We start from the raw sequence: 26,296 nt of genomic DNA, 5'->3' as shown, positions 1-26,296 counted from the left end.
TTGAATTTATAGCCAACGCTAATCACCATGAACATAGAAAAAGGGTGAACGATATATATAAAAGGTGTCGTGGATTGGTTGCAACGCTAAATGACATATCATAGCAACCAGGAAATTTGAAATGAAGTGCTCAATTCTTTTTTACAAACACATGCATAAACTTGATAGGCGTTAGAGGACCGAAACACTTATTTACATTGATGAACAACTCAATTGAATACTAAGCGTATCTATAAACACTAAGTGCTAACGTGAGGAGGCATTCTTGATTGTTATTGTTATATATAAAGAGAATTGGTGCTTTTGTAGATCAATATTTTTTTTCGCCAGAAGTCCTTATAAAGCATGTTGCAGTAGCATACATTCAAGGTGGCTGCTTAAGTTTAGAGAATTCCATACATAAAGCAAAAACGACAATATCAAAATCAAATACGAAACCAACGGACCCCAACAGTATAACGTCTGTACAATGTATGTAAAAGAAGGTGTAATTTTTGATGAAGCAGAAGCACGCAAAAGAGCCTCTCAAAGTGGAGATCATGGAGTCGTAACAAACACTCATTTCTAGCCATCTAGGTGTAGACAAAAATGTCGAACCAACCATCAATCCTTGCAAGTAGACGAAGGAATTAAGTAGGACCTATGAAGGATATTTGCCTTTGAGTCACGACGTATTTTATTTTACTAAATATGGTTATTCAATGGTTTTTACACTGATGTTGACAAAAAGAGGAGGAAGAATCTGCAAGTTGGTAAACTGTGCCTGCTTTGGGTTTTTGAAAAGTGATTAAACCTTATTCGGATTTTACTCAATGATGGAAATACCATATGTAGGAATAGGAAGTAGACACAATTGAAAGCATGAGTTCCTTAAAGCTGCAGAACTCTATGAAAAAGAAAAATAACCATTGTTGGAATAACAACATATGTGGACCTGATATTTCACACTTAAATAGTGCAGTTAATTGTCACCGACTGAGTTAGGCATCTAATTAGTTATGTATATATCTTAGTTTTGCAAATATGTAACCTTACATTCAATGATGTGTGTCTCAGTGGTTACTTACAAAAATGTCCGGCATTGTGTTCTAAGTCCCTCTTTGCACAGGTGAACTTAATGATAAAAAAATTTGAAGTTCCTTCTCAGTGTTTGCCAAGATTTCTCCTTGTTGGTGCTCTTGTGACTGCAATTTTTGCAAGCTTACTGGAGTTCTAAAGTCATGGACCTGTGCACACAAGTCTCCCACATTATGTAATCCTGCAAAGATCCTTATAATTCAATCCTAAGTCCTCGGTTGTTTTACGCTCCTTCACTTTGGGATTGATATGATTATTTGGCTGCACAATCAAGTTTCTACAAAGATAAAAGAAAGCAATTAACTCGTGGAGCCAATATAGAAAATGAATGGGATTCTACTGTCAATGACGATGTGGTGTATGATAAAAAGACAACCGAAGTTAGTAGGCCTTCCAATTCATCAATGGTGTAAGCTAGAAATCAAATTGTGTTGCTAGAACCAGGGTGGCTTCTTGTAACGTTTAAGATGAACAAATTAATTTCAACAAAATTTTACATAAATAACTATACATAATACATTCTCAACAGTACCTGACATCACCCGGAAGTCTGCAGTTCACAACAGTGGAGTACATAAGATAGATGACATACAGAAACTTATTGAAATTATTCACTTCCTACCAATGATAGACTGATCCCAACCTTAAGCACTTCTTCATGGTGATATGTAGCTATAGTCTGCCCAACAATTAGGCAGCTTGGATGTTCCTTTAACCACAAATAGAAAAAAATTCTCAATCAAAAGTTCCAAACTATTAATCTAAAGCTCAATATTGATACATGTTATGTTACAACTTAATCAACAATGTTAGCCGACAACTACTTGCACACACACATGCATGAAATCGAGTTGGCGCAATGATTTATTCTCGATAACCTGCTTGTCATCCCAACAACAACAGAACCCTTACGCGAGAGAAAAGAAACTCGGGGTTCGTGCAACAATCCCTGACTCTCTGTTCAAAAACCCCTCCCAATTACATATCATCATCTCATAAAAAGTTCAAAGCATCCACAAGTAGTGTGCTCGTTTGTCATCATAAGCTTACAACACTTTATCGTTTTAGGGTTTAGTGAGCATACAAAAAGTTTATCACTGGCATGTTAGCGCTTACCTTCACAATACCTCATTACAATGATGGACATGATATAAGTTGGATAATCACAATAACGCGAAGATAGAGGTTAATGAAGTATATAAAAAAAAATCATAAAGAAAGTCACACCTGTCATTGACTTCATGACTGAGGTAGATTTTCCCAATAGAATAATTCTTGCATTGAAAAAAATATATATAAAAAATAATTAGACTGTCCAAAACCATCATTAAGCTTATTAAGTGCAACATATATGCATGTTATTAGTAGAAGAAGATAAAAGAAGAAACATGAATAGTTTTACCCCTTCACATTTGAAAGAAGATAAAAGAAGAAAAGAGAGGATAGAAATATTATCCTCATTAATCTATACCGACCACTATATAGTTTGATTTTGGACATTTAATTATTGTCCTAAGCATGCTTCATTTGTTATTACTTTGAACATAGTATTTGGTGTCTATAGATGTTAGATGCTAGAACTTAGTCACCAGATCGTCGAGCGAGAGCGAGAGCGTCAAAGCGCTCAACTTGAGAAGCTCCCGAATTAAGAGCGTCTATAGAGCGCCTATGAATATAGTATTTATAATTAATATATTCAATAAATACTAAGTTAATAATCACCAAAAGAAGTATGAAATATTGTTTAAATTAATAAATTAGGTGTTTATACATTAAAAAGAAAAACATATATTTATTAATTGACAAAGTAACAAAATTATGTTTGACACTTGGACCCCTATAGACTCAAACCGGTGCTTAGAAGTTGCATAAACTAATGTGCCGGAGAGTATTGGAAAATATGCCCCACTTGAAGCTATTTTGAAATGGAAATACGTGGTGCGAGTCTCCTTTAGGATACCCATTTTTTCACTTGAGCGAAGTTCGAGAGAAACGAGAACAGAGAAGCCACAAATTTATGAATACATTATAGGGAAGCAAGGATGTTCACCCATGATTGGCTTAATTGGTATCTATGACATTGAAAGGAAAGTTAAGTGACAAATATAGCAGTTTCATTCGATCTCATATCATTCAGTTGGGTTTCAAAATACTTATTTCAAAATTCTTCCTCAACTTTTGTTCATCTTCTATCTATATTTTCCTTATTCTTAGCCAATTTATTCAATTGGGGTGTGCAAGGGGCGATAATTTCCTTCAAATAAATGGAATTGGTTTTTGATGTGTAATCTCACCTCAATGAATGATAAATTGCTGATTAATTGCTCTAACATTGTAGAGCGTGGTCTGCAATATTGTAGAGCGCGGTTTTAAATTTAGGGAGCGCGAATTTAGGGAGGTTTTGGTCTTAAACCGTCGAAGCGCGGTTTTAGAGCGGGAGCGAAGGGGCAAGTGCACGGTTTGGGTGACTAAGTGCTAGAATGCACAGGTACTTCAAAATGGAAGTCGTACCCATGTCACCGGTGTCGGGCACTCCCTATTTAACTAAGAATGCAGAGTGTCCTTGCCATGTCTCAGCCATACCTGTGGTGCAACACAGTTTGGAATTGACTTTTTGTCTTTTTTCTATAAAACCTCTATAATCTCTACGTATCTAGTTGTTAACTTATTATCTAAGTGAAGTTGACAGATACATGTGGCTGTCTGACACGGTATCTTGAAAGTACATGGAAACATTAGCTTTCCTCGTAAACCAATAACAAGCTACTAATATTGTGCAATTCACAACAATAACAATTTTGAGTTAATAGAGTCACAATCTTCAACAAAATTATATGTAAATATTTTCTTTCTTAGAAACTTACCTGATTAAACTTTTCCACTTAGCTCTCCAGGCTCAACGCTAACTTTCTCTCATCTTTAGAAGTCGTAGGCTCTCTTCCACTAACAATAGGTGCCTATATATGGTAAAATCAGATACATGGTAAGAGGGTGAAGGCCATAGTAACGGTTGATACTCTCTGATAAGAAATGGTCTATTACGTACTAACACTATTTAGACAGTAGAGAAGATAAATGAAAGGGCCTCAAAAAGTGTTGGAGGAGGATACAACCTCTTATTTGTAGTAGTAGTATATAACCATAGCCGAAGAAGAAAAGATTGTCCATAAACACAATTGACAGAATAGATAACACTTACCTTGGCCCAAAACAACAACATACCTAAGACACTCATACCGTACAATAACAATTTTAATATAAAAATTGTTTCCATACACAAACCTATATGTCGTGCATAATTTAAAGTAAACCAGAAACAATTGGTGGAAAAATACCTGTAGAATGCTTTGAACTTTAAGTATCCAAAGCACTCTAAAATTCTTGGAAGCCACTAAAAAGAATGGAAATTACTGCCAATCACATACTTAAACAACTAATTAAACACCATAGTTTCCATATGCATTTAGACCGTGGGTTCATTTTTTATATGAATTTCACAGCCAGTTGGCAAAATAATTAATCTTTTCTCCCCTGTCTTGGCCTAGTGCGTGATTTCACACCAAAAATATTTAACCTATTTCCAATTTTGAACAACTCGATAACCCCAAGTTTCAAAACTAATATTATAAGAAGCCCTATAAAGGGATAAGCTATGGAAGAAGGTGGAAATTTTTACCTCTGAAACATGACGGCCTAACCTGATTTGCAAGCAACACTTGAACTAAACTGACTTTAAAGCTTACTTCCAGCTCAATGGAGTTATAGGCAAGGCACCAGCTCTTCTTCCATCCCTTGTACATCAGGATGTACTAAAAATCAAATACTTCGGATGTGTTAGTGTTCTAAAGGACATCTTCGAAAGGGATATAAGTGTTGGGACATCTCCACCTCTCAATTTGAAGACGCTTATTTATACAAATAATGAGAAAAGAAGCAAGGGCATCAACAATGGTAAACAAAATCATCAAAATCATGTACCCGATTAAAAAAAAAAAGCTAGTAATAAAAAAAGTTATGAAAGGGAAGCTATCATAACAAAAAACAACACTGATCTCATTTTAATTTCACCAACAACTGCTCATCAAACCAAATAATCTAATGTGTGATAATCGAGAATGTATGTGCAAAGTGATAACGTACTCTTAAAAATACAACTCTTAACGTGCAAAAATTGTAAGTGGCTAATCAAGAAACCAGATGGAAGATTCAAGAATTAAAATCCCAATGTGAAGCCCATATTCAGAAGTTTAAGAAACAATTTAAGAGAACACCGCCCATTCTCAGATCGGTGACACCGAATGTATTTTTTTGAGTGCTTCAACAGATATAGCATTCGGTCTTTGAAGTTGGTCTTTGTGACAACCTGCAATGAATAAAGATAAGCAATTCAGTTAATAGAATAAGATAGAACATGAATCTGAAAGCGAATTAATGGTGCAGCACCATTTACATACATTGTGTAGAAGCTCATGGGCTTTCCTAAAACACTTCTGTCCTATGCATATCATTCCCTTGTCAATACAAATGCAAAATAACATTTCAAATCAGCATTTTTTAAATTTAGTTCTCTAGCTGAATAGGCAAAAGTTTGCTAAAGAAACCTGATGCATTCTCAAAAGAACTCTGACCATAAAAAGGAATTGTAACAGTAAAATAAAAACTTTAACTAAAAAACCTGATGGTGCCAACAGCTAAGCACTGGCAGTGCTCTCTGAGGCCTCTTAAGATAAATACAGCAAGGAAAAAATTGCACATCCCAAAACAATACGCACGTCAAATTCTCAGCTGAACACAACACCCATTGATTGACAACACAGAATCAGCTATGAAAGCGATAGACAAAAGCTCCTTTAACACGGAACAGTCATTGCTTAAAAGACCTGAAATTAAAACTCAGGGAATTAAAAGCAATTACACCGGCTCCTTGAACATAGTTTCCTTGGGTGAAATAAAACCCAAATTAAAAATGGAATTGAATCAATTTTTTATAGATTAGCTTAAATGTAAAAGCGAGAAAGAATTAATCCACCCAAAACTTGTTCGACTTCTTAGTGAAACAAAGCTCTACCATGAATCACAAGAAAGTCCACAACTAAATCCATCCATAGCTCGAATTAAACAAACACTACTCAGTCATTCCAAAAAAATAGAAAACGGTTTTCTTAAGCAGATATGAAGATAGAAATCCAGTGCGATATAAATAGAACCAACAATCATTGAACGGGGTCAAGTGCGATATAATCAAGTTTTCTTAAGCACAACTTCAAAAAAAAAATCAATGGAACCAACAGTCATTGAAAATGAAATAGATTGATTCAGAAACAAATAACTAAGAAATCGGAGAGCGCCATGCCACTCGCATGCGTTCTCTATGAGAAGCAAGTTGTTCATTTCTTTGGTTTTGGACTCGTCGATAATAATTCCTTCGGATACGATCCCTTCGGAGGGCTATCTGTACTGGGGTCAAATGGATTTGCCTCTCACTTTGTCTAATTCTCCGAGCCTATTGTTGTTGTTGGCGCACACTATTATCACTAACAGAGAGGAAATTTGGATGGCTTCTGGCCCCAGCCATTTCCAAAGACTGGCAGATGAAAAATAGCGTGGTTATATATGAAGTGAGCGGTCTATAAAGTAATAATACAGTGAAAAGCAATAAGATAGTTCTTAAAGCTGAATTGTGACACACTACGTACATGACCACTTGTAAGAAACAAACGTTAAAACACCGCTTTACCAAGGAGTTCTTAGGAAATACATCTAACAACAATGAGGATGGAGGGCTCCCTCGTAAGCATGAGTTGACATGGTTCTGATGTGTTGTGTGGTGGGCGGGTTTTAGTGCATTTCATCACAGAGGGTGAGAGAAATGGAGCTAGGAACACGTGTCTTTGTGAGGAAGAAAACAAAACTAAGAAAGAAAGGAGATATTGAGAGATAGAAGAAACCAGAGAAGATCATAAAGACAAAGAGAGCATACTGGGAAATAGCGTCATCGGGTAACGATCAATTATTGTAAAATCACTATAAAAAGAGTCAATGGAGACACATTCAATAGGGGAACCAAATCAAGGAACAGACTGTTCAGTTTTGAGGGCTTTGCTAGTGCGTCCCATGAAGGAAAATGACTGAACAGCAAGGGAGAAAACTACAAAACCCCAAAACTACATTGATTTCACCCTAGTTGTCTCACATTAACCTGACCCAAATAAATTAACCCTATTTGTCTAATATATGTGAAAGTGCAGAATAGCTTAATAAAGCAGTATCATATTTAAATATTGGCTGTTTTTTGGATATAAAAATTACAAATACCCAAAACAGCACCCATTGATTGACAGTAAACCAACGAAAGACCAAGGCATTGATTTAATGAGTTCAAGAGCCACATTGAGGTTTGATGAGTAGCAAAATCCAATGAAATAGCAAAAAAATTGGAAATCAAAGAAACTAAGTATGCGCTGGAAAGATGTGCAACAGTTGAAAGTTCAATGAGATAATATTAGACAACTCGTTTCCAAATGTGCGTGACAATGAGATTATGCCTATGTTTGGCCTCTCGCATGAATTCATACCTTCGTTGATTTTTGGTAAGCAAGAAATTGTCAGTATCGGCTATGAAATTGTATAAATTCATAGCGTACATACACCATTTTGTATCATAACCAAAGCTTTGCGGTACAAATCCTTCTTGTTTTTTGCAGTGAACATACAGGAAGAAATGTGCTTATTAAAAAAGAACAAAAACTTAAAGTGTTAAGTAAATATTACCTCGAGGAAAAGAGTGCACACAGCTAAACATACAACATGACGAACACTCACATGCACATATAAACTTACTACAACCTTCCTAACCCCCCAACCCCCATCTTCTCTCTTCTGTTGTAGAATTTGGGTGATATCGCTCTGGCTGAATCAGGGGAAGGTTGTCCTTTAATCAGGGACGTGGTATTATCTCACTGCAGGAAAAAAATAGATGTTGGTTTATCTCATCTTGCTAAGAAGTGCACTATCCTTGAAACCTGCCACATGGTTTATTGCCCATTTGTAACATCAGCTGGAGTTGCAACTATGGTTTCAAGCTGTATAAACTTAAAGAAGGTCCTAGTTGAGAAGTGGAAGGCTAGTGAGAGGACAAAACGAAGAGCTGAATCCATCCTACCTTACTTAAGCGTTAACCTTTAGTTCATAAATTGATGTCTTGCACACTCTGTTTGTCCAAATGTGATACTAACCGAATTTGGGAATAAAGCCGCTTCCTCGAGTTGGTTTCAAATACACCAGCTGGCATAGGGTAAGGACTTTTCCACGTTTTTGCGAGTTCATGTCTCTGCAGTTTGTTTGTAGATTTTCTTGTCTGTATGGGGTGTTTGTGTACAAAACTAAGTGTCCAATGTCATGAACCAGCCCAGCCATTAATTGCCCATTTGTAACATCAGCTGGAGGTGCAACTATGGTTTCAAGCTGTCTAAACTTAAAGAAGGTCCTAGTTGAGAAGTGGAAGCCTAGTGAGAGGTCAAAACGAAGAGCTGAATCCATCCTATTTTACTTAAGCGTTGACCTTTAGTTCATAAATTGATGTCTTGCACAGTCTGTCTATCCAACTGTGAGACTAACCGAATTTGGGAATAAAGCTGCTTCCTCGAGTTGGTTTCAAATACATCGGCTGGCATAGGGTAAGGGCTTTTCCACGTTCTTGCGAGTTCATGTCTCGGCAATTTGTTTGCAGATTTTCTTGTTTGTATGGGGACTTTGTGTACAAAACTAAGTGTTCAATGTCATGAACCAGCACAGCCACGAGGTCCTTTTGGTGGAATAGGTGTACTGTGCCAAATATGAAATTAAGCTACATAAACTTTTTTTTGCTTGGTATGCATATGAGAATTCAGTCGATGTTCACGGAATAGCAGAGTACATGGAAAATGAATAGTTAAAAAAGGATGGCCTGGAGAAGAAGAGAATGAGATAAACTAACCTTTTACTCCTGACTTTCCAAAGAAAATAGACAAAAACATGGATCTTCCATTAAAATCCCTTATATCGATCTTGAAAGCTTCATATCGTCATTCTCTGTGACAAAAAAATCATAAAATCATGAGAAGATGAGATAATAAAGTAATTAGGTACGAAACAGAGTTTTCAATTCTCTTCCCACCCTTCTTAGTACTCACACAAACTTTTTTTTTTTTGGCAAAAGGAGAAAAAGATTTTACTTTTTGAAAAAATCAAATGGCAACAGAGAGACTCTTTTTCAATAATCAAATCGTTATTATTTGATTGAGAGAGAGGGGCGCACATGAAGAAGAGAAAGATAGATATGTGAGAGAATGGAAAAAAATCGGTTCCTATTATCTGATTAGACTTTTCATTTTCTTAACCTCTTATTAAATAACCCAATTATTGCTAATTAAATGAAATTTATTGTTATTTATTGTTAAGCGTACAATTCAGAAGGGCGTGGATCTGGTTTTCTAATATACTCCCACATGAAAAGACTGATTAGCCCTATTTAAAAGTGTTAAGCAATTGTTTTATTTAAGGACAATATCGGTACTGAAAATTTATAAACACATAAAAAGACAAAGTAGTCCTCATTAATAAATAGCTAGGCATATGATTTTATTATTCATCAAGGGTATTATGCGTCAGAAAAAGTGCCGGATGAATTTAAGAGGCCACGATCATTATAGATATACTAGTAGTAGAGATTAATTGAAATTGGGGTGGCTGATATCAAGCAACTGTTCGGTCGCAATTAAATTAAGATGGCTAAAATCAAGCAACTCTTGTGTCGTCACAATTAAATTGAGATGGCTAAAATCAAGCAAGTCTACATCAAAGCAAGATTGATATATTCGGAAATGGTTGTAATCAAGTTAATGTGCCTGTTCAAGATTTGTCCATGAGAGCATTGGCAAAAATCGTTGCATATGTTATGTCGCATGGAAATCGATCTGGCAATTAAAGAAATGCATTGAAAGAATGATATGTATTTTACAGTGGTTAAAAATGAGTTTAGAGATTATCATGACAACTGAAACTTGAGATGAGAACTGCGTAGTTAGCTATGGATCCAAACTGGAGTAATAATCACTCATCAGTAACAAGGACATTGAAAGACTTATCTGATGATAGGATCAAACAACTTGTGCTTTCGCGTGCTCGTAAACTTTGAGCTAGCTTTGATAATCTCGATCATCACTAACACCACGCTTCGTAGTTCGTGTCTAGTCATTAGCAATTATCTCGTATTGCCAGACTTAGCTGCCAAGTCGTAGCGAGATAACACATGAAGCCCCCTGTTCAGAATTGGAACGACCTAGTATATGATTCTTCTTGTATAAGAAATGGTAGAGACTCCCTAACTGGGTTGAGTCAGTTACAAAGTCTAGCTAGCAAATGACAAAGTTTAACATCCATTATAATGATGCTACACAGCTACAACATATCATGCAAGTTGTCTATTTCAAATTTGGAACTAAAGTGCTAAGTTGCAGGTTCTAGTTCTAAAAATCATAAGATGAATATGGTATATAAAAGAAATTTGATGGTTGGCTGATAGTTTAAGACAATATCTCATTGTACGCTGGAGGTACAATGTTGAAATTCCGATAACTAATATAGTGATCTGTAACTTGCCTTTCAAAGAAAGAACTGCCATGAAATTATTTAAACCACCGAGACAAAAAAAAAATATTTTGAATGAAGAAAAAGGGAACTTATCTCAAGATTTGCGTATTATTCATGGCTTTGTGGATATATACCATAGGCTTTAGAAGTTTGTATTTGATGAAATTATCTTCTTGTCATATCATTGTAATCGCTCTATCTTCTTATCATAATTTTGAGTAATCCATTCGCAGCTTTTCATCCATGCTTCGTGGCTTGGAAAAATCAGAGAAGGTGTGAATTTTCCAAGAAATTGAACCCACAGACGACGCCAATGTAAAGGGGTAAAATTTGTTTATCCTTTACATAACCAAAAATAATTGATTGGTAGTATTGACTGAACTTCTTATGTGAAGCTGCCTACGTATCTAGTTCTTTTGTCGAACCAGAATCAATTCATACACAGTTCCATAGAAATTGAACTTGATTGGGGCGGTTTTCATCCGGGGAGAGAATGTCCCCTGATGTTTAGATTCATCCTCCTTTTATTGATTTGGTTTTGTCTCCCCGTTTTCCTCGTGGAGACGTTATGTAATAATCATTTGAGCTCTTGCTCTCTTTCCTTTAATGGTGCACGTCCGTTATGTCTGGCTCTTGAGATGGACGTTCATTACAAACTGTTTAACTCCTTGTGCTATTAATGAATGCTTTAATTGTGCTCGAATTGATTTATGTTTATAGAGATTGTATGTGTGCCTTGATGTGTTAGGTCGTGTGTGACCTGTTGCTCTTGGAGTAGAATTAGATTATAGGTCGTATGTTAGACCTGTGATTAGACTTTGGACACTAGACATGTGGATCGTAGTGATTGGTTGAGAGCGTATAACATGCTGGAAATAGGGAGGACAAGGGGCACACACGTCAGATGCAGGGGCAAAGTAGAGTGAAGAAAGAGGACTATATAAAGGGATCTAATTTTCATTTTTTTTTATAGCCTCAGTTGGTTTAATTCCATAAAACTTACCATTTGCTTATATTGAGGCTCTTTCAAAAAAAAAACCCCATACCCATTATAGGGGAAATTCCAAGTATCCTCTGATCTTCCTCTGTGCCTTGTGATCTATAAGCTTTTACTAAATAGAGAAGGGATGAGATAATGGTGAGTTCAGGGTTGAACCGTCTGACGGCTGCCTACGTATCTCGTTTGTTATTTAGGAGAATCCTATTTTGTGTAGTTCCTAAGAATGAATCCCGGCCTATGGTTTATATAGGAAGGGCTACGAGAGTCTTAGGGTTAGGGCTGTTCTCACCGCTTGTGAGTTCCCTTCCATCTTTGGACTCTGTCTTCCTATTAGGATTCCTCTCATTATGGAAGTCTGAATCTAGACCATATATTATGGGAGGTAAGTTTCCTTGTTGATCATAATGGCTCATCGTGTATGGGAAGATTATATCTAAAATGTAACTCCTAGGATATGTCATCACGATTCCTTCCTTATCATCAGAGATCGTCATCTTCAGTTTCCTTCTATTTAGGTTGACTGGGATAACTGTTATGTTTGAAGGTGGTCAGTCACGTGCCTTGCACATGTCCACTAAATACTCGTGCTAAGCACGAGATCACTTATTTACAAAACTGATCCGATGGTCCTTGTCTAATTCTGGATATCTATAGTCTTAGGTTATTTCCCATACACGTGTCATTTGTTCAATGACGGGAAATCCCCCTTACAGATGCCCCCTCTTGTGCCATCTAGCATGTGGGCGCTTGAAGCGACACTGCTTTTTGGCGCGAGAATATTTTCCTTAAACAGTTACTGGAACTACTTACATAATCAACTAATTAAGGCTTTGAAAAGACGGCTCGAACAGACACGACGTTTCCCGAAAAAGGTAATGATGACAGTTCCATCCTGAAAAGGCACACCGCTTGGGTTCATCATAACCGTCCATCTTATATGTATATAGAGGATCTGGTGAGAGAACTCTCATTATCTCTTCTGGTACCTTTTTCTACATACTGAACCTTTTGATCTCCCATTAGGGTTTAACCAAAACTTGAAACTTTTCCTTTTTTTCAATCATGAATCCCAACTGGTCACTAGTAAACTTCGGAGATCTTTCCTCCCTGGAATTGATCTGCGAGAAATTTCACATCCCTAAAGATATTGGCCTGGAGTGGGGAAGGTTATTTGATGAGTTGGCCTATAAAGAGGTGGCACTCATCACCATTGGTCAGCTTAGGGCCAAACTCACTCTTCCCCTCTACCCATTGCTGAGAGAGTGTCTAATTCACTTCAATCTTGCTCTTGGTCAGGCAACACCCCTGTTTTACAGAACTGTCATGTATTCTGCGCTTCTTGCCAAGAGACATGGATTCGCTCTGAACCGTTGGGTGTTTGGTTACTTTTATGAGGTCCGACGTATTTGAGACCAATCATACTATTATCTCATGACCATAGACAAGAATTCTCTGATTGTCTTTTTTGAGGGGAAGCAGAGTGACAAGGGCTAGGCTGACCACCATCTCCGTGCGCTGGGTGATGCGTGGGACGTTCGTCCTTCTGATGATGATGGTGAGCTTGTGGGAATTCCTGTTCCCAGAAAACACACGCATGCTCCAACCAGTAAGTCTCTTTTCTTATAAATTTTGTAATCATTATGAGGGTCTTTCGACTGAGTTTCTTTGCTGTTTTTCCTTAGATGACTCTTCCCCCTGGAATCAACTGTCTGCAACTGATGCTGCTACGGTGGACTTCATCAAGAAGATCCCCAAGGAACAAAGGATGCCTTGGGTGATAGTTCCTGATCCCACCTATTTTTTTGAATATTTCAACATGTCTGCTGAAGAATTGTTGTAACCTGCCCCCGGCTTTTCCCTTTTGGGGATAAATACTGTGAACTATGGGCGCACAACACTCCCTCCTCCTGTGGATCAGGATGCTGGACTTCTTCCTCCCCTAGTTCAGGATGACTCCTCTTTGATTACCAAAAGAAGGGGAAACCGCAAGGAGAAGAGTTCTGTGGCCGTCTCTAGTGATGCTGCTGATGGGGTTATATACTAAAATCATTACTTTTGTATTAACTCTAATTCTTTATATTTTGAATGAGAATCATATGGGCAAATGTTATGCATATTATATATGTTATTAGTTATATGCATGTGTCTAATACTTTATGTTGTAGATGACATGGTGTGAACACACAGAAGATCATATCATCAGTACTTTATAAAATATAAGTAATCGTTCACAACCTAGATGGATTTGGACAAACCATTGGTATAGTTGTAGTATAATCTGGTATTAGTCTATCTTGACTATATGATTACACTAGTACACTTTGTGTGTATTGAACAGGACCAAGTGAGGTTGTTTCTCTTTATACTGACTATATAAGATAACAAACGCCTCTGTTATTATGGATGTTTGTCCTCTTAATCCGGATATAATAACAGACACTTACGTGCATTGTACATTGCTTTAAATCATCAATGAGTGAGATTCATTTGTGAATCAACAAACTCGATGGATTGGGTAATGACATTGTATGTAAGGTGTGTTGTTGATTATAGAAGGAATCCATGACCCGCAGGAAGTCGGGTTGATGATGTCCCCTTGAGGAGCTAAAAAAGATTGTCATGTAAACCCTGCAGGTGGATTTATTCCGACATGACAATGAGGTTGAGTGGTACTACTCAAGGACATAAGAAGTTGATTAATGTAGTTGTCAGTAACTTGACTTAATCAACGGACATTCGATATCTTAAACACGGGGAGATCAACGAGCATATAATATGGAGCCCATAAATGCTGACACGTAATTTGGGATTAGGGCGGTAGTGCAACAATGACCTTTAGTGGAATAAGCCATTTGTTGACGGACTTGGGCTGTGTGTTCTGGGCGAACATGGGAAGCCCAAGCCCGTCAGGAGGCCAAACCCTAATTTCTCCTCATGGTCCCTGTTGTATCCTATAAATAGAATCTTTTTTCTCTTGGCCGAAATTCACTATTCACTAGATTGAAAAGAGAGGCAAGGAAAGATAGATCCAAAATTGGATCTAGCTTTGTGAGAAAGAAGGGGGTTGGTAGATCGTTGCCCACACAACGTCCAATCTATTCTAAAGGAATACAACAGAAGATCAAGGGGTTGATTGTTGATTCGGATTCATAGCTATTGGATTCTCAGAGTTATCACAGCCGATTCAAAGGTATGTTTTCTATCCAAAATCGTGAGAACCCATTAATTCCGCTGCACATAGTTTTCACAGTTTGTAGAAATTTGCATTCTGAAATAACGATTCCTACAGCTGCAACATCGGGTTCAGTTCAGGAGCCTGTTGTTAGTGATGATTGTGTGATCACTGGCGGGAGGGGCCCTGAACTGCCTCGTGAACTTCTGGCGGCCAGAAATTTTAAAATGGAAATGTGTGCGTCCACCCGTTCCAAATTGAAGAGAGCTGATTCTACTTTTGATGTTGCCCCATCTGGTAAGAAAATGAAATTTCGTCCTCTCATCGTGAATGAAGAACCACCTTTTAAGGTTCTTGCTAGTATTCCCCCTCCTATTAAGTCTTGTAAGAATGTAGTCGTACCCCTACTAGTTCCAGATCCTTCTACATGTTCTGAACAAACTGGTGATAATGTCCTTCTAATTGTTGACCATTCCCTCCCTGATAATCGCAAGGGGAAGGGTATTGTTGAAATAACTGTTGTAACTGTCGCTCTCCCTCCTCCTCGATTCAGGGATAGGAGAGGGGTGAGTGATGACATTCTCTTTTTGCCAAGATCTCCAGATTCCCCTGAAAAGGAGATGATTGTGGAGGTGAGGCGTTGGGGACAAACTGATGAACTACCTGTTACCAACAAGCATTCTATTACTGATGCTGACATCGCGTTTGGAGTTCTGGAAGCTGCGCGACTTCCTATTGTTAAGGTTGAGGCCAACATGGTTGGGAGCCTAGACCTGTCCTTTCATCGATCTGTTGTTCATCTTGTTAAGATAAAACTTTCCCTCTCTGTTCAATGTTATGTTTCTCTTATTGTGTCACTTACGCACTCTGTATCCTTTTCCAGTTAGTGAATGACTTTTTAGCCATGAAAGAGCCTATCTTCGCGGCCTCAGCTGGTACAGCCACTGATGACATGGCTACTGGCAAGCTGATCTATGCGAAAGAGGCTGCTGAGAAAAGAGATGAGGAGCTGCAGATCTAGGTTGAACAGCTCTTGGCCAGAGAGAGGAAATCTGATACTGGTTTCAAAAACATGAGAGATATGATCTCCAACCTTCGGGGCTCTCTGGAAAAAGCCCAGAAAGGAGCTGCTGATGTTGCTACTTGGAAGGTGAAGGTCTTGGAACTGCGCTCCCATTTCACCACCCTGCAAGCAAAGCATGACAAGGTCCAAGGGGAACTTCACTGTATGAACACTAAGATGAGAACCCTTGGTCAAGCTATTGCCCATGCAAATGAGGTCATGTCAGGCTATGAGAGAGCTCTGAAAGAGAAACGTCTTCATTCTGACAAAAAGGTTGATGACCTCCTGGCTGAGACCTCCGAGTTCTATTCTAAGGTAATGCAGGAGGTGAAGAAGAGATCAGCTGAAAATGCCATTCGTTTTGCTCTGAGAGTACTGGATATTTCTGAAGAGTCCTTCAATGCGGCTAAACAAGTTAAGTTCGAGGATGTTATTGAGGCTACTGGGTACATTTCTAAGTTGGATGAACAAGGGCGGGTAACCAACCCTTTTGTCTTGTTTCATGATTGATAAGAGCCCAAAACTGTAGTTTTAACCCTTTAACAGTCATACTTTTAGACCAATTATGTGAGTAATAATTAAGAGTTAACACTGATTACGTGTTTTTATGCATTTCAGGCTTCAAAGTCCATTATGTGCAGAAATGTGCCACTTTAGTGAGATAAAGGAGCAAAGGTCGGTTACTAAGGAGTTCCGTGATTAAAGGCCAAGTTTCGAGAAGACAAAGCCTTTCTAAAAGCCCGGTCAAAAAGTGAAAAGTTGACCGGGCGAAATAAAGACACAAAGTCGCCAGAGAACTTCCGAAGGACATATCTTTGGACTCAGACCTCGGAATGGGGCCTACCTTATGTCAAAACGACCGGCTCGGAAAGAGCTTTCCAATGGTCTAAGCCTTGACCCAATCAGAGGAGCAGAAGTGGACGGAAAGTCTATTGAAGCCAACTGCAGCTGAAGAGGCCTTTTGAATTTGAAGATTTGGGTTTTGGGCACGATTCTCGGCCCAAAACATGGCTCCAAGCCCATGCACGATTTTTGGATCTGAAAGTATAAAAACAAAAGCTTAATTCTTTGTTAATGGTAGATTTTTAGGTTAGAAAATAAAGGTAGCTTAGAATAGAAAATAGCCATTAAAATAGCTTCTAGATCTAGTTTTTCATGTAGATTAATTAAGTTTAGTTCCATTTCAATTATTGTATTAGATTAAACCTTTGAATCTTGTTCTTCATTTTGATTAGATCAATAAAGTAGTATTTTTATCAATTTCGATTTTGTCATTTCCATTTCTAGATCTAATTTCAATTCCCCGTCCTTATTTCATTTGAGTCATTAAATTAGATTTCATTATTGTTTAATTAAGTAAATTTCAATTCTTTATATCATGTTTAGTTTAAAAGTAATCGGAAATGATTACGTAATGATTCTCGGCTAAACCTCCATTAGAGGGGGTTGAGAAGCCTTGATGAAAGCTTGATTCCGATTAACGTAGATTAAATTAAGTAATTTCCTTTCCACTCTAGAAACGTTTAGTTCACCATGAGAATGGGTTTAATAGTTCACATGCTAATTATTAATTGGTAGAAATGCCATGTGTAATTAGGGATTAGGAAGAACCAATTGTTCTGCGAAGCAGTTCAATTCGGATTACGACGATTTGTAGTTAATAGGATTAAGTCGAGTTAAGGTGGAATCAATTCCCCTCTAACTCCTTATCATCGAATCAATGTAGCATTCCCTTAGTTATTCCCATCGTCGACTAGTTGCAATTCGTGGGTAGTTGCATCGTAGTCTAGTTGCCTTTTTCGTAAATCTCTCATTAGACTTTAAGTAGAGAGTACGAACACGTGAGAACACAGCATGCGGAAGGACTAGGAGTGGAACAAATCACTCTACTCCACTATATCTCATAGACTTGAGAGTAGAATCTTTGATAAATATAGACCGATAAGATTAAGTTTAGTTTTACTTTAGCGTTTAGAGTTCATCGCTTTATTTAAGTAGGTAAAGCTATTCATTTTACCATTATCAAATGGCCCGCCATCTTAGTTTCACTTTCGTATTGTTTTCGTAGTGTTAGTACTGTTCTTAAAGTCCCATTTCACCCACCCACCCATGTTTGATTCATACTGTGGTTGTCCATTTCAGAGTTGAAAAATTCGGGCCGAAATTACAACCGATGGCCTACATGGCCTTGAGCGAGCCACCCGCCCTAACTCATCATCGGCCTCTCGAAGCGCGACTTCAGCCCCTTAACAAAAATTTTCGGATTTCGACAGTTTTGATTTGAACTTTGATCTTTCATATTTTTCAATGTTCTAACCTGCTATATACACTGAACAAGCGTAAACAAGACGCTATTCATAAGCGAAGCAAGGACGCAATCAGGTATTCCTTTCTTCCACACCTCGCTATCCTATTAGAGGTTTATACTAGTATATCAGAATTGTTTGGAGTGTTGATGTGTTTAGCTAAGTTTGGTTTTAGCCTTGTATGAGATTAAGGTCTGGCCGAACAAAAACACCGAACGTAATTACACAACAACGTCAACAAAAAAGTCTATCTAGTATACCACCCACTACACCTCTAGCTACTATTTCACACACATCACCTGACACAATGCCCGACGAAGAAGAGAGGCCTCTCTCTGACTTCTACAAAGCCTTGAGCGATAGCCCCAAATCTTGCATCGTTCTAGCAGACCCAAATGGGATTTCGAATCCCTCCAAATATTTTTAATTTGTTACCCGTTTTCATGGATTAGACCATGAAAAACCTTATCAAGACATCGCGTAGGATTGAACAAGTCCTAACAACATTCCACCATCCCTACGGTTGATGCGGAACAAATTAAATTAAGGGTATTCCCTTTCACCTTAGCCGATAAAGGCGTCTTGGTTAACCCAAAGCCCAATTCTCAGGACTCGTGGGCTAAACTTGTTCACCGTTTTATGGAACATTTTACCCACCCCTAAAGACGGATGAGATGCTTTCCAAAATTCATTTCTTTTCGATAAAATCCTCATGAAACATTTTCGAGGGCTTGGAATCGTTTCACCGATCTCCTTATAGAGTGTTCACATCATAACTTAGCGAAAGACACGTTAGTTAGTGCCTTTTTCAAAGGACTTCTACTCCACCATAAAGAAGTCCTTGACATAATGAATGGGGTAGTTTCTTAAGCAAAGGAGCCTCGAGGCTTATAAATTTTTAGAGGACCAAACTAAAGCGAAATAACAACCGGGGGTAGTGACGATATCCACCGCTCCGCTAGTTCTTCTAATACTGATTAAGGCCGCGGTATGTTTGAAATTAAACACGATCCCCGAGCTAAAAACTCTAATCGAATCACTCACTAAAAAGGTAGAGGCCATTTCGGTTCAACAAAATCCTATTCCCGTCATGAATGTAAATTCAAATCCATGTAGTTTCCGTTGGAGCCCCGAAAGCATCCCGACTCCCATTGTCCTATAGCCTATGAACAGGCTTGTTCCATTAATAGTGAACCTAACCCCTTGGAGACAAAATCCTAACCGGTTGGAGAAATAACCAAAACGTCACACCTCAAGGGTACAATAATCAATATGTTAGGCCTACGCGGCTTTAACCAAGCCCCACTACGACAAGGGCGAGGTCGGGGAATTTTAATAATTATAACAACCAAGTGCAACCTCGACAAGGTCAAGCACAAAGTCAAGGTAGTTATAATAATTATAATGCTAATAGAGGTATCGTTCGGTAAATAATAACTATCAAAATCCACCCATAAATAATTCCGTGAAACTAGTTCGGTCCACACCACCCGTGACTACTACACCCACACAACCGGATCGTCTTGACACCTTCATACAAGTGAGCCAAAACTTTTCCAAACCATGGCTCAATCTAACAAACGGCTTTCTGATCGGTTAATAATTTAACCAAACGGTTGGCTCAAGATAAAGCCCAACCCAAAGGTGTGTTGCCGTGTCACGAAATACCTAATCCTAAAACAACAAATACAGCCTTTGAGGTAACCGATAATACTAGTAGTGAATATGAAAATGTAGGTGAGCTAAAGGCCATCACCACTCTCTCGTTACGGCGAGTGGTTGATAACAAAAGTAACTATGCCTATAGTTACCCCACCACCAAGAGTCTAGCCTACACCCTATATTACTAGATACGAAATAGAAACCTGAAAAAAGCTACCAGCGTAGAGGTACCGGTTACAACAAAACCTAAGAAACGAGGAAGCCATGGTTAAACATCCGGGTAATACCATTGCTAAATATAAATAGAAACCACCGTTTCCACAAAAATTAGCCATGTTAACTAGGGATACAAATTCACGAGGAGATTAGGGATGTTTTAAGAATCTAACTATAAACCTTCCCTTCCTCGAAGCTATAAAAAAGCTACCACACCATGCTAAGTTTCTTAAGGAATTGTGTACTACTAGGCGTAAGACCAATATACCAAAAGACGCTTTTAAATGCGGAACAATTCCCAACTCTATCCGAACATAATGGAATTGTTAAGTACAAGGACCCTAGTTGATCCCTCTTGTCTAAATGCACCTTAGGAGATTCCTATCTGACGACCAGCGTTATTAGACTTGGGGGCTAGTGTAAACTTACTCCCATTTTATTTGTATAGACAAATAGGTCTAGGCGAGATGCAAACCACTAGAATGACGCGTTGCAATTAGCTGATCGGTCTATTAAGTATCCTAAGGGTGTCGTCGAAAATGTTCTCGGTAAAAATTCAGGATTTTTACTATCCGCTGATTTTGTCATCCTCGACCGAGAAGTCATTAATGACTCTCCCCCATCATCTTAGAGGCGCCCTTTTTCGCAACCGCCAATGCGCTCATTAATTGCCGCGATGGTTCAATGTCCATGTCTTTTGGCCATCTTGCTATTGAAGTCAATGTTTTTAAAACAAAGACCGCGGTTACCCGATTAGATCTATGGATGGAGAGGTTAGCATGATCGAGGCGTTGCTTTCGAGATTATTTCAACAACACGTTCCCCGATAATCATATGCCCAAATTTCTTTCCTTTGGAAGTTCAGACTCCAACATTTCCATCCCTACACTAGTCGATACACATATTACGGATGAGGATGAGATAGATGACTTTCTCAAAGATGTAGAGGACTATCATAGTAACGAGGATATGACCAATCTAGATGAGCAATTCGATGAGTTTCTTGAGCGGTGATGAATCACCCTATCAAGAACTACTTTGCACAACAGCCACCTCAATTCCCTCCTCCCACCCTTTCAAAGGAATCTCGAGTTTGCACTTTCGATCCCATTTGTTTTCTTACGTGCTACATAATTTTTTAAATCCACCTAGTAAACAACTACTCGGAAGGACAAACCATTTGACACCTTCATTTTCAGAATTGAGGCGACCCCTACACACACATAATGAATGAGTTTTGTGCTAAAACCACATCCTCATTGTTTACAGGCCGTCTTTCTACAACTTATCCATATCCACCATATTCTCCACAACCATTCACTTTTCCACACTTATTTACTAGAACACCCACTCATTCAAAAATGAAAAATAAGGTGCATGATAGGTTACATAATATGGTTATCCGACTTCGCTTTCATTTCACTAGGTTGAGTCATAGGAAATATTGGTGCTTGATTGTGTTTGGATATGTTTTCTGTGATATTTATTTATGGAATGATCCACAATTATTTCGGTTGTTGATATATGATAAATTGCATGTTCATACATACGTCTAGATAAAGTCTCGAGTATCTGACTATAAACGACTCAACTTTTGTGTTTGGTGCATTTCCTTTCATTTCCATATATTGGTGAGTGCACCATTAAGGTAACCGGGCCCTCCCTATGGAGTGTGTGGCTGTAAGTACCGGATCCTAAGTCCACGTTTAAACATAATTTACGTTTTCCACTCTTGCATGTTTTCTCGGATTTTTTGAGTCATGTTTCTCTATGGGGTGAATTATGTCTTTATTGTTTATTGTTTTTATTTTTAAAATTTAAAAAAAAAAAAAAAAAATATATATATATATATATATATATATATATATATATATATATATTAAAGAATAAGGATAGTAACCTAAGAAGTCTCGAAATCGACTTTAAAAGACCATCGCTAAAAACAAATTTTCTAAGCTTCGTTGTAAAAAATTTGTTTGGGGAATGGGTGTTAAATGTTTTCGTACTAAATATTTATGTCCCATTAGAGTTGCTTAGGCGTTTTATTGTATTACGATTCGGGTTGACATAATCCATGAATTTAGAGTTCAATTGTTAAGCATAACGTCGTCATGCACGCGCTTCGAGGCGTTTTCCACTATCTTATATGTCATCCACGGTCGGAATAGAGTGTTTTATGGATCATTGGATTGGAAATTCTCTCCTGATCATTTCCATATCTCATTCGCAAAAATCGGACCGATAACGGCGGCAATTTTGATTTGAAGTTTCGCGAAAATCGGAAAAAATCACAAATTTCGATTTTGGGCTTGGGCCCAACCAGCATGCCCGGCAGTAGCGACCCGCGCCACTACCTTAACCAACCAATTCGATCTTCTTCTCCATCCACCATTAACGCCAAGCTCCAAAACCTAAAAACAAAAATCAAAATAAAAAGAAAACGAAAATTAACCCACCCCAAATCAAAACCCAACCCAAATCGACTCCAAACACCACCGACCACCACTACCACCAAATTACATCACCAAAAATCCACCAAAATAACAAATTTTGGTGCTTCCGCCACCACTCCACCACCACCACCACGTTTGCTTCAACCGTCTATTAAAATCCCACCACCACATCACATTTAAACCCCCACTACATTCCAAACTTCCAATGGCTCAACAACGCCCGAAATTTTGCGAGCAAGCTTTTACCGCCGACCACTTCGCGCCGTTTTACGGTGACGAGATGATCAGTCGAGACTGGAGTAGCTTGTGGTACTCGACTGAAGCCTATTACCACGAGGACTTAGTCCGACGGTTCTACGATACGAGGGAGTTGGAAGGGACGAGGATTTTTGTAGTTGTGGCAAAGAGGCGGAAGGAAGTGACGACTGGGTTGTTGGCTGAGATTCTAGGCATTTCGCCTAGAATCTATCTGGATGTCACCCTGCAGGAGTCCCAACATAATGGGGTAGAGCCATTGAGGCACGAGACAGTTATTGGAGGCGACTACAATGCGAGATCGCATTGTGTTCGACAGACTTCCCTTAGGACCAACCAAAATTTCTCTGACCCGATGGATTGGTCCGGAACGCCGAGGAAGGGGAAGGTCGGCGACATCGGCCCGAATCTGCCTCCACATCTTATGGATACTCGGGAGCGGAAGTATGACTTCTGCATCTTAGAGTTTTACCGAGCATGATTAGGGGAGTAGGGAGGTCTTTGCCCTTTCCTGTGTTGATAACAAAGATCATCTTTGAAGTTGAGAGCGGCTCGAGATCGATCGGACATACATCACCCTCCACTGTAACCCTCGCATCTATAAGGAGTGTGTCCAATGGGTTTGGAGATTAGGCGAGGATAGAAGAAGAGGAAGAAGAGGATGGTGGAGCTGAGAATGAAGAGGAGGCCGGGGAAATCGGGATGCCTCGGGATGAGGAGGGACTTGGCGTGTTTTGACGGATGCCTTGGAGAGGTCTTTGGTCGATCTGAACGCATGGCTGTGATCCATCGTGGGCATCGTTAAAAACAACACTATCTGTGAAGACCTCCGGACTCGACGAGCAACGATGCATCATAACCGAGCTCCACTCCCCGAGAGAGGGCGAGAGGTGGGAACAGATGAGGGCCGAGCTAGAAGCTCGGCCGCCCGTTCGAGGCGAGATCGCGACCACGATTCCCGTCACGGGGACTCTCCTTCCGAGGATACACCCCGAGACCACGAGCACCGTCGCCCGAAAGAGCCGAATGGTCTTTGGTCCATCGAGGAGCTCGGGAGCGATCTCGAAAGGCGTGTGCCTTCCGCCACCAGATTCGGAGTAGCTAGGGATAGTATAGTTTGATGTTTTATGTTTTATTTGTAGTTTCATTACTTGTCATTTATTTTTATGTAAGTTTCTTTTAAGAGTTGAATTTTGTAGTGAAATGTACTCGCGATGAATTATTTTTAATATAATGGGTTATTTTCATTATCGTGGTTGTTTAATATTGACCCCACCTTCCCAACTTGTTTGGGGTGGTTTTATCTATTCCAAAGATGATTTTTATATAACCCTCGTGTTAGAATTTATTCGCGGGAGTCAAGGTGAAAATATGGCTGTTTAGGCATATATATGAATAAATATCATGGTAGGATGAAATCTAGATTAAATAGGTACATTCTATCATAAAATCAACCTAAAAGATACTGGGTTTGAATTAGAATCAAGAAAATGAGTTGTTTCCGTTTTCGGGTTTGGAAATTTTAGGATTTCCGGAAACTGCCGTAATTAGTTTTGGCAACTTCCCGATACATTTTAGCAACTTTAAACCTATATAAACTTGATACAATCTTTCCTCACAACTCACACTACACCTAAACTCCATCACTCACCTTTCACTCCTGCGATTCCCTCGTTTCGGCTCATTTTCCGAGTTTCTGCAACTCCGAAGCGCTTTCAAGCCCTCTGAGGGGGAGCTTTTCGCTCTGTATATTTTCTGAGTTTTTGTCGAGGCTTTCAAAGCTTTTTGGCGACCACCAGCGCCAAACACTGGAAATTTCAATTTCTTTAAAAGCGACCGCCGCCCTATTAGAGCCGCATTCGGCATGCGACTTCCGTGGACCAGAAATTTCCGTTTTTCGCGTAGTATCCGAATCATTCGCAGCTATTCCAGGCGTAATTTTGAGATGACATCTCCAACATTGATACCGAACGATCTTTCGAAGATTTGTTCCAAAGCACTACTTATGGTGCTTGGTTTTACGTGGCGATCACATTCGTTGGCCGGGGAGCCGCTTATGGTAAGATCGATGCACTTTATTCTCCGACTCTAGCATCTTATTTTTCACGATAACTGCATTTTCTTTGAAAGACCAGATGGAGAACAAGTGTTCTCAAGTGTTCTCCATCAACATTGATAATGAACCAATGGAAATTACCAGGTTCTTGCTAGCATTTGTTCTTGGACTTGCTATGCCCGCTGAAGTACAAGACCCATGGTGCTATTGGGTAGACAATATGTATGTCTACACTTACGAAGTTTTGCATGAGTCGTATGGCGGGCATTTTCGTATCGAGGACCAAGGGAAATATAACGTCGCCTTTGGTAGCCCGGTCCATGAACATAGGAACTGTTATGTTTTGGATCATGCTAAACATTTTAGGGGAATGACGTTTTTCTTACGTGAATGATGCCACTTGCGCCTTCCTTCCTTGCTTTAGCCACGGGACGTATGTGTCATGACCTTCCCCGAACCTTGATGTCTAGTTTAGCTCGATCCCATAGCATGAGGCATAAGTACCTTCTTATGCCTGTCTTAATTTCACGTATTATGTTATGTTTCTTTCTTGTTTTTGTACACGCTTCACGGATTGGATTACGATCGACAATCATGCGACCCACCAATAGTATTATTCGATCTTTCCGTGCAATGACTTGGCAAGGGTGGAGGATACAACCTCATCGGGTTGCACCCTACACCCCGTCGGACAAAGTGGCTCTTACTAGGTTAGCAATCATAGATGATAAATGGCGGGAAGCCCGGCAAATTATCATGGCATGGCGGGATCAAAAGAACCTCACTTCTTTATGGAAGAAGAGGATGAGTAAGATGATGAGTAATCGCGGGGGATAAGGTAAGTTTCATTCTAGTTAGTGTCCGCTTATGTCCCAAGCAATTTCATTCTTGTTAACCCCATAATGGGTAGAACTTCGTATAGAGTTGTGTGTCGGTTTTATTTCCTATATTAGTGCGTTCTAACCTTGTTTTACAGATGTTCCTGAATTTCACGCGCTTCAATGGTATTTTTCCTACCCTCTTTATTTAATTGCTTTGAGGACAAAGCATGCTTTTTGTTTGGGGGGGCATAGAAACACGTATAATTAAGGCATCTGTTAGGATATAGATATGTATAATATGCATTTGTTTCTAGTTAAAATTTCAAAATTTCAAAAATATAAATAAATAAGTTATGCTATACACTTAGGAATATTGGTATTGTTTCTTTCTCCATGCTCTTAACAATCTAGAAGTCTCAATGAGGCATTTGCATCGAATAATTGTTAGAAACTTAGGTTAATATATAGGTAATAATCTTTGCATCTATCTATAAATATATTATATGAGTATCTATGATTGTTAACAGTAAGTTTCTGAAATCTAGGCTAGAGTACTTATTCTACAAATCCTGTGAGAATATAGCC

The 26,296-nt window shown here is 38.8% G+C and overlaps 1 long non-coding RNA gene across 1 annotated transcript; it reads right to left on the bottom strand.

Annotated features, from left to right (window-relative positions):
- Positions 1-1,299: 1,299 nt before the first annotated feature.
- Positions 1,300-2,655, bottom strand: LOC147504043 (uncharacterized). Its single transcript, XR_015220332.1, has 3 exons — positions 2,305-2,655; positions 1,610-1,786; positions 1,300-1,354 (listed from the first exon to the last, which is right to left on the bottom strand). It is a non-coding gene; the product is annotated as an uncharacterized LOC147504043 (long non-coding RNA).
- Positions 2,656-26,296: the final 23,641 nt, after the last annotated feature.

The sequence above is a fragment of the Coptis chinensis genome, chromosome 4, assembly GCF_015680905.1.
Source record: "Coptis chinensis isolate HL-2020 chromosome 4, ASM1568090v1, whole genome shotgun sequence".
NCBI lineage: Eukaryota > Viridiplantae > Streptophyta > Magnoliopsida > Ranunculales > Ranunculaceae > Coptis > Coptis chinensis.
The sequence above is the reverse complement of the archived record's forward strand: the minus strand, read 5'-3'. Positions and strand labels throughout refer to the sequence as shown.